A 6,000-nucleotide genomic window follows, 5' to 3' on the forward strand; every position below is an offset into this window, starting at 1 on the left:
GTGTGAAGAAATAACCAAGTTCTAATATGAAGTTACACCATGGAAGCCGAATCAGCAGCTGGAGAATCTTCATATTAGAGACTGACATTTGTAGACCCAGCCTGGATGTCTTCCCCCCACTCCTGCATATCCAGATCTTTACACCCAGCGTCTTCATTTGGGTATTTGAGAAGCGATTCAAGTTTAACATGTTCCAAACTGGACTTGTGATTGTCCTTTTCAGTTTACCATGCCAGCTAGTCCTGTTCCAAACCTTGAAGTCTTGGACTCCTTTCTTTTACGCCTTACGTCCAATTTATCTGCCGATCTTACTGGCTTTATCTCCAGAGATATCTCCAACCACCCATCTCTCCGTCACTACCGCTACCTCCCTGGTCTGAGCCAGCATCATCTCAATAGCTGCCTGACTGGCCTCCTGCCTCTGCCCCAACCCTGACCTTCCCACTCAGTTTATTCTCATCACAGCAGCTGCAATAATCCTTTTATTTATTTTTGTCTTTTATTTTTTTTAAAGATTTTATTTATTTATTGGAGAGAGGGAGAAGAGTGAGAGAGAGAGTGTGCATGAGCGGGGGTGGGGAGGCAGACAGAGAAGCAGTCTCCCCACTGAACAGGGAGCCCGACGCAGGGCTCGATTCCAAGACCCCCAGATCATGACCTAAGCTTAAGGCAGATGCTAACCGACTGAGCCATCCAGGCATCCCTGGAACAATCCTTTTAAAATGTAAGTCAGATCATGTCAGTCAGAGTAAAGTCCTTACTATGATTTACAAGCCACTACGTATTGTCTCCCCGTCCTCCCCACTGACTACTCTCCCCTCCTTTTCTCCATTCCAGCCACACTGGTTTCCTTGCGCTTCCTCAGGGAGGCAAGCACGCTCTGCCCTCAGGCCTTTGAACTCGCTCTTACCCCTGCTGCGGCCCCAGAGAATTGCCTGGCTCGCTCCCTCACCTCCTACAGGCTTTTACTCAAATGTCACCATTTTAGTAAGGCTTTCCTTGGACACTTTATTTAAAATTGCAAACTGACCCACCTTCCCAAGTCCCTATCTCTCTCTCTCTTGCCTTATTTTTGTCCATAGTATATATTGCCCTCTGGCATATAATTTTTCACTTTTCTAGTCTTTTCGTTCACTACTGTATGCCCAACACTCAGAACAGTGCCCGGCTCAGAGCAGATACTCAATAAGTATTGTTTCTTGATTTGGTTGGGACATTCTGAGATTGGATTTTGTCATCTCCCTTCCTCGCCAAATCTGGAGAGTTCGTTTTGAGACTAGAAAAGTCCTTTCTGCCATTATGGGGGTTCTCACTCTAGTTTATATGAACAGCTTAGGAGGAATCCCTGTTGCTATGAGAAAAGCAAATGTTTCTTTTTCTTTTTTTTTTTTTTAAAGATTTTATTTATTTATTCGACAGAGATAGAGACAGCCAGCGAGAGAGGGAACACAAGCAGGGGGAGTGGGAGAGGAAGAAGCAGGCTCATAGCAGAGGAGCCTGATGTGGGGCTCGATCCCATATCGCTGGGATCACGCCCTGAGCCGAAGGCAGACGCTTAACCGCTGTGCCACGCAGGCGCCCCAAGCAAATGTTTCTTTGCGATTTGTTGACCAAGTGCCCAAGTGAGGAAAACAACCCACGGGGAGCTGTTTCTTCTTTCTGCCCCTTCCTCATGGAGGACCTCCCCTGACTTGGGTGGACTCCACCGAGGGTCTCGTGGCGATGATGATAGCCCTGAGAAGTGTAGTAATAGCTAAATGGGAGACAGAATGCCTCTGGAATGAAGATATCATAACCTGGGAAGTGGGGACTTTTAGAGAGAATGAATCCATGCATGTGAGGAAGGTAGGTAGGCAGGAGTCACGCTCTACCTTCGGCCACCTCCTTCCCTGATCACTCACGGTGTTTCCCCATGAGCTTTGTAAGTGCCCGCTTCTGTCTCCCTCACTTAGCGTATACTCACTACAACTGCAAGTCACGCATTGATGGCTTTGCGATCCTACAGGTATTCCTGGGAACCAGGAGCCTGGCCCTATCTTCTTACCTGTAACTAGCCTCCATAGAGTTGGCAATATTTTGAAAAGCTTACATTTGGGAGAAGGTATTTTATAGCCTGACTTTAAATTTGCAATGAATTCTCTTATTCTGAACACAAAAGATCCCACACGTCTTGCTGAAAACTTTGGCGTACTCTGTTCTTTCCTGGATGATACAAAAGAGGCCACAGATCATATTGAAGCCAACAAGAAATAGACTATTCATCAAAGGGACTGTGCAGAATCATTGCTCTTGTACGCTATCGGATGATTACCACGTAGGAAACCAATATGGTGTTTGGAAAGACAAAAGCCAAAGGGGGCATGCTGTAGAATTCTAATGAAATGGAACAAATGAACATTTTGAAAAAATGAGGTTTTTGTTGTTGTTGTTGTTGTTGTTGTTATTGTTGTGGTGGTGTTTTGTCTTGTTTTTTATCCGATGGAGTGCGTTTATGTTGCGTATTCTGCTGTGACCAGGCTGAGGGCCATGGGATACATATTTTAATAGTGTCTCTTCTTCAGAGTAGTTGCTTCATCTCCCCTGGCGTTAGCTTCGGGGAACATAAGTGTAATAGTGACTACTCTTTCTTGGTGGTTGGCTTTGGCTCTGGATACCTTCAGTCATTGTCCTGTTGGGCTGCTCTCGGATAAGACGAAGGGACCTGATAGGTATGGTTTAGTGGGGATATCGTGGCAGGGTCGGAGGGTATCACACGAGAACTTCCTTGGCGATGTGGTTTTATAACTCCTTACACTTTATAAGCTCCCTTCTCCAGCTCAGCCTCTAAGCGGCGGTGGGGTCCGAGACACATCACTTCCCCTTACTGGCCCCCTTTCCCTCACTTTCCAGAGTGGGCTGGATTCATTTTCTGTCCTGTCCTTTGCATTGTGAAGTGCCAGACAATCACTAAGCTGCGCAGCGATAAGGACGGTTCACCCTTTATTCATCATAATAACATGAATGGAATACCTTTGATTCGTGGAGCTCCGTATTAGACTTTCCCATCCCCGGAACCTCCGCCCACGCCTGTAGCTGAGAATCGCCCAGCACCTCTCCAGAGCAGGCTCCCTTCTCGGGGCGGTGTTCCGGAAAGCTCTGTAACTGGCACGATCCCAGAGCGAGCGCTTGTGCAGACGTTTACGAAGAGCGAGGAGAAGGGACGGCACGGGAGAAAGGCAAACTGTCGTACTTCAACAAATAATGAAAACCAGTTGGTTTACACGCTTCTTTACATTCCTAACACTTTAAAAAGCTTTGTTGCTTAAACTGTAATTTCACAGTCAATTAATCTACCACATAGTGTATGCTGTTTTCTGTACGCTGCTGTTTCAGGCACCCCGAGCCCGGAAACCGTAAGATCTTTCTACATTTTTTAGGTTGATGAGAATGTGACTGCTGAGCGTGGACACCACCTGACTTGTCGGGGAAAAAAAAAACATTAAAAATGGACTCGAGAAACACCAAAGCCTTCCTTGACAGCCGGCTCCGGGTTAAATAGGGCCAGCCTTCCATTAGGCGGCCGTCGGAATCCGGGGTTTGGACTCTAGAAGCAGGTCCCGATCGCCTTCCTGGATGCTTTTGTTGCAGTGCAGTGTAATGCAGACGAATCCAGAGGAAACAGCATAAAAGCGTCACACGATTTCATAAAAATCAACGGGCACATAAATAAGGGGCACTTGGAGGAGCTGAGGTGCTTCTGAAAGAAGAAAGAGGAAGAGGACTAGACTGAGCATGGGGCTTCAAGGGCTCGAGTCCCAGCTCTGCTGAGGGGTGGAGGGACCGTGACTGAGTCACTTCACTGTCACCTTGTTGGGTCTCAGCTCCATCTGACAAGTGAGTTGGTTGAATGGGGTGATTGCTGTGGCCTCCACGTTGCTAATATACTCCTTCTATGATGCAAGTCTTTGGATAAATCCTAGTTGTTAACAGAAGAGTATCAGAGAGAGCCATGAACACAAACACATTTTCTTTTCCAAATATTTCAAAATATATATGTCACACACACACACACACACAGAGGCACTGTAAGTAACCACGGTCTCTACAAGGTTTTCTGCTGGGGCTGTGGCCTGGGACGTGTCCAACATCGATCCACTGTGTTAGCGGCGCTCGTGTCTTCTCCAATCACTTTGGCTGAAAAAAATACTTTAGGGGTCATCATCCAGTGTCCTCATTTATGTCTGAATGAGACTGTAAACTTCACAGGACAGGAATTCTGTCTCTCGTGCTTTATGCTCTGTGAAGCACCATATACACATTTACACAGCTCTATAAATTATAAGAATAAAAATAAGTGCTGATCCAACACATTCATCCATTTAATATTTAGCAGATTTTAGTGATGCCTTCAGTATTTTACCCTCAGATATTTTACAGTGTTTGGAGTTTTTATGGTAGTCTCTCGGAGGCAGACTTCCAGTTTAAATTCTGCCTGTTGGAGACGCATCAATTCTGAATGCCCCTTCTGGGGCCCATTCTTTAGCCATTGAAAGACTCACAGCTGACTTACCTCGGGAGCCTCTTTAAGGCCATTTTCTGTTGCATTAGTCGGCTCCCTCTGGGTGACATCCAGCACTTTTCATTGCTATGTATACTTTTCCAATTTTATACAATTTATGGGCAGCTCTTTTCAGATGAATCTTCCTAAAACACTGACTTCATCATGTCATTTTCGGGCTTACAGACTTGCAGTGTTTCCAAAATTAACTCTCAGCCTCTCAACTTGGAACTCAGGGTCTTCCATCAGCAGAGAAACATGGTCTAGTATCTCCCACTTACCAAGCAAGCAAATAAGCTAGCAAACTAGTGACAACAACGAAAGACTTTTCTTGAAGTCCCATATCCTCCCTCATTGCTTTCTCTCTGTTTCTTTCACAGCAAAACTTCTTGGGATCATTGTGCATGCTCAGCCCACTGTCTGGCCTTCCTCTCACTTGGCAACCCACTTCAGTCTGGCCCTTGAGTTCACCGCTCTACTGAAACCACCCTTCTCGTGGTGCCCAGCGATCTCCATGTTGCCACATCCCGTGGCCCTTCCTCTGTCCTCTCTACAGGACCTCTCGGCAGGTTCAGCGTGTTCTTGTGTTTGCCTTTCTGACTGCCCTTTTCAGTCTCCTTTGCTCCCTCCTCTACTGGACTTCAGAATGTTGACAGTTTCCAGGCTCAGCCTGGAGCTGTCTTCTTTTTCTTCCCTTTTAAGCCCAACTAATTTTACTCAATCCCATGGCTTTAAATAATGTCTACAGGCAGGTAATGATTTTTTTGATCTCTAATTAATTACCTGGACTCCAGACAGACTTACCTGTCTTCTTTCCATTTGAATTTGGTTATTGTGCCCCACAAAGCTGGCTACTTTCCCGGTATCCACTTTCCCCAACAGAGCCCCAACATTGTTTGGGGTAGCAATATGCACAGCTAAGGACTACAGTTTTCAGACTCCCTTGCAGCTATGGGTAGTCATGGGAGATGTCAATCAAAGTTTTCTGGAGATTTCTGAGAAATTTCCCATCTTGATAAAGACAGACATCATCCATTATTTTGCTTCCTTCTTATTCCTGCCTGAAACATGGACCAGAAGTTGGAGATGGAGCACATATTGTCATCATAGGGTGACCATAAGAATAAAATCATTTAGTTTCTAGTACTTGAGTAGGAAAGGAGAGGGGTTTTTGAGGACCTCTACCAGCCCTGAGCTGCCAATCCCTCCCCGGATATCTTGCTATATGAAAAAAATAAACACCTCAGAGGTTAAGCCCTTGCTATCAAATTCACGTAGGTAATTCCTAGCCTTGAGTGATACAAACATACAACATGCATAAAAAATAACATGTCTAATAAGAAACTCTTGGTGTTCCCCCTACCCTTGACCAATCTTATCTTCAAGTCTTCCCCACTTCAGTAAGAGGATTGCCACCCTCCAAATTGCTCGTGAAAAGCCTAGATACCAATCTTAGTTCTTCT

The sequence above is a fragment of the Ursus maritimus genome, unplaced genomic scaffold (genome assembly GCF_017311325.1).
Source record: "Ursus maritimus isolate PB19 unplaced genomic scaffold, ASM1731132v1 scaffold_21, whole genome shotgun sequence".
In the NCBI taxonomy this organism is placed as follows: domain Eukaryota; kingdom Metazoa; phylum Chordata; class Mammalia; order Carnivora; family Ursidae; genus Ursus; species Ursus maritimus.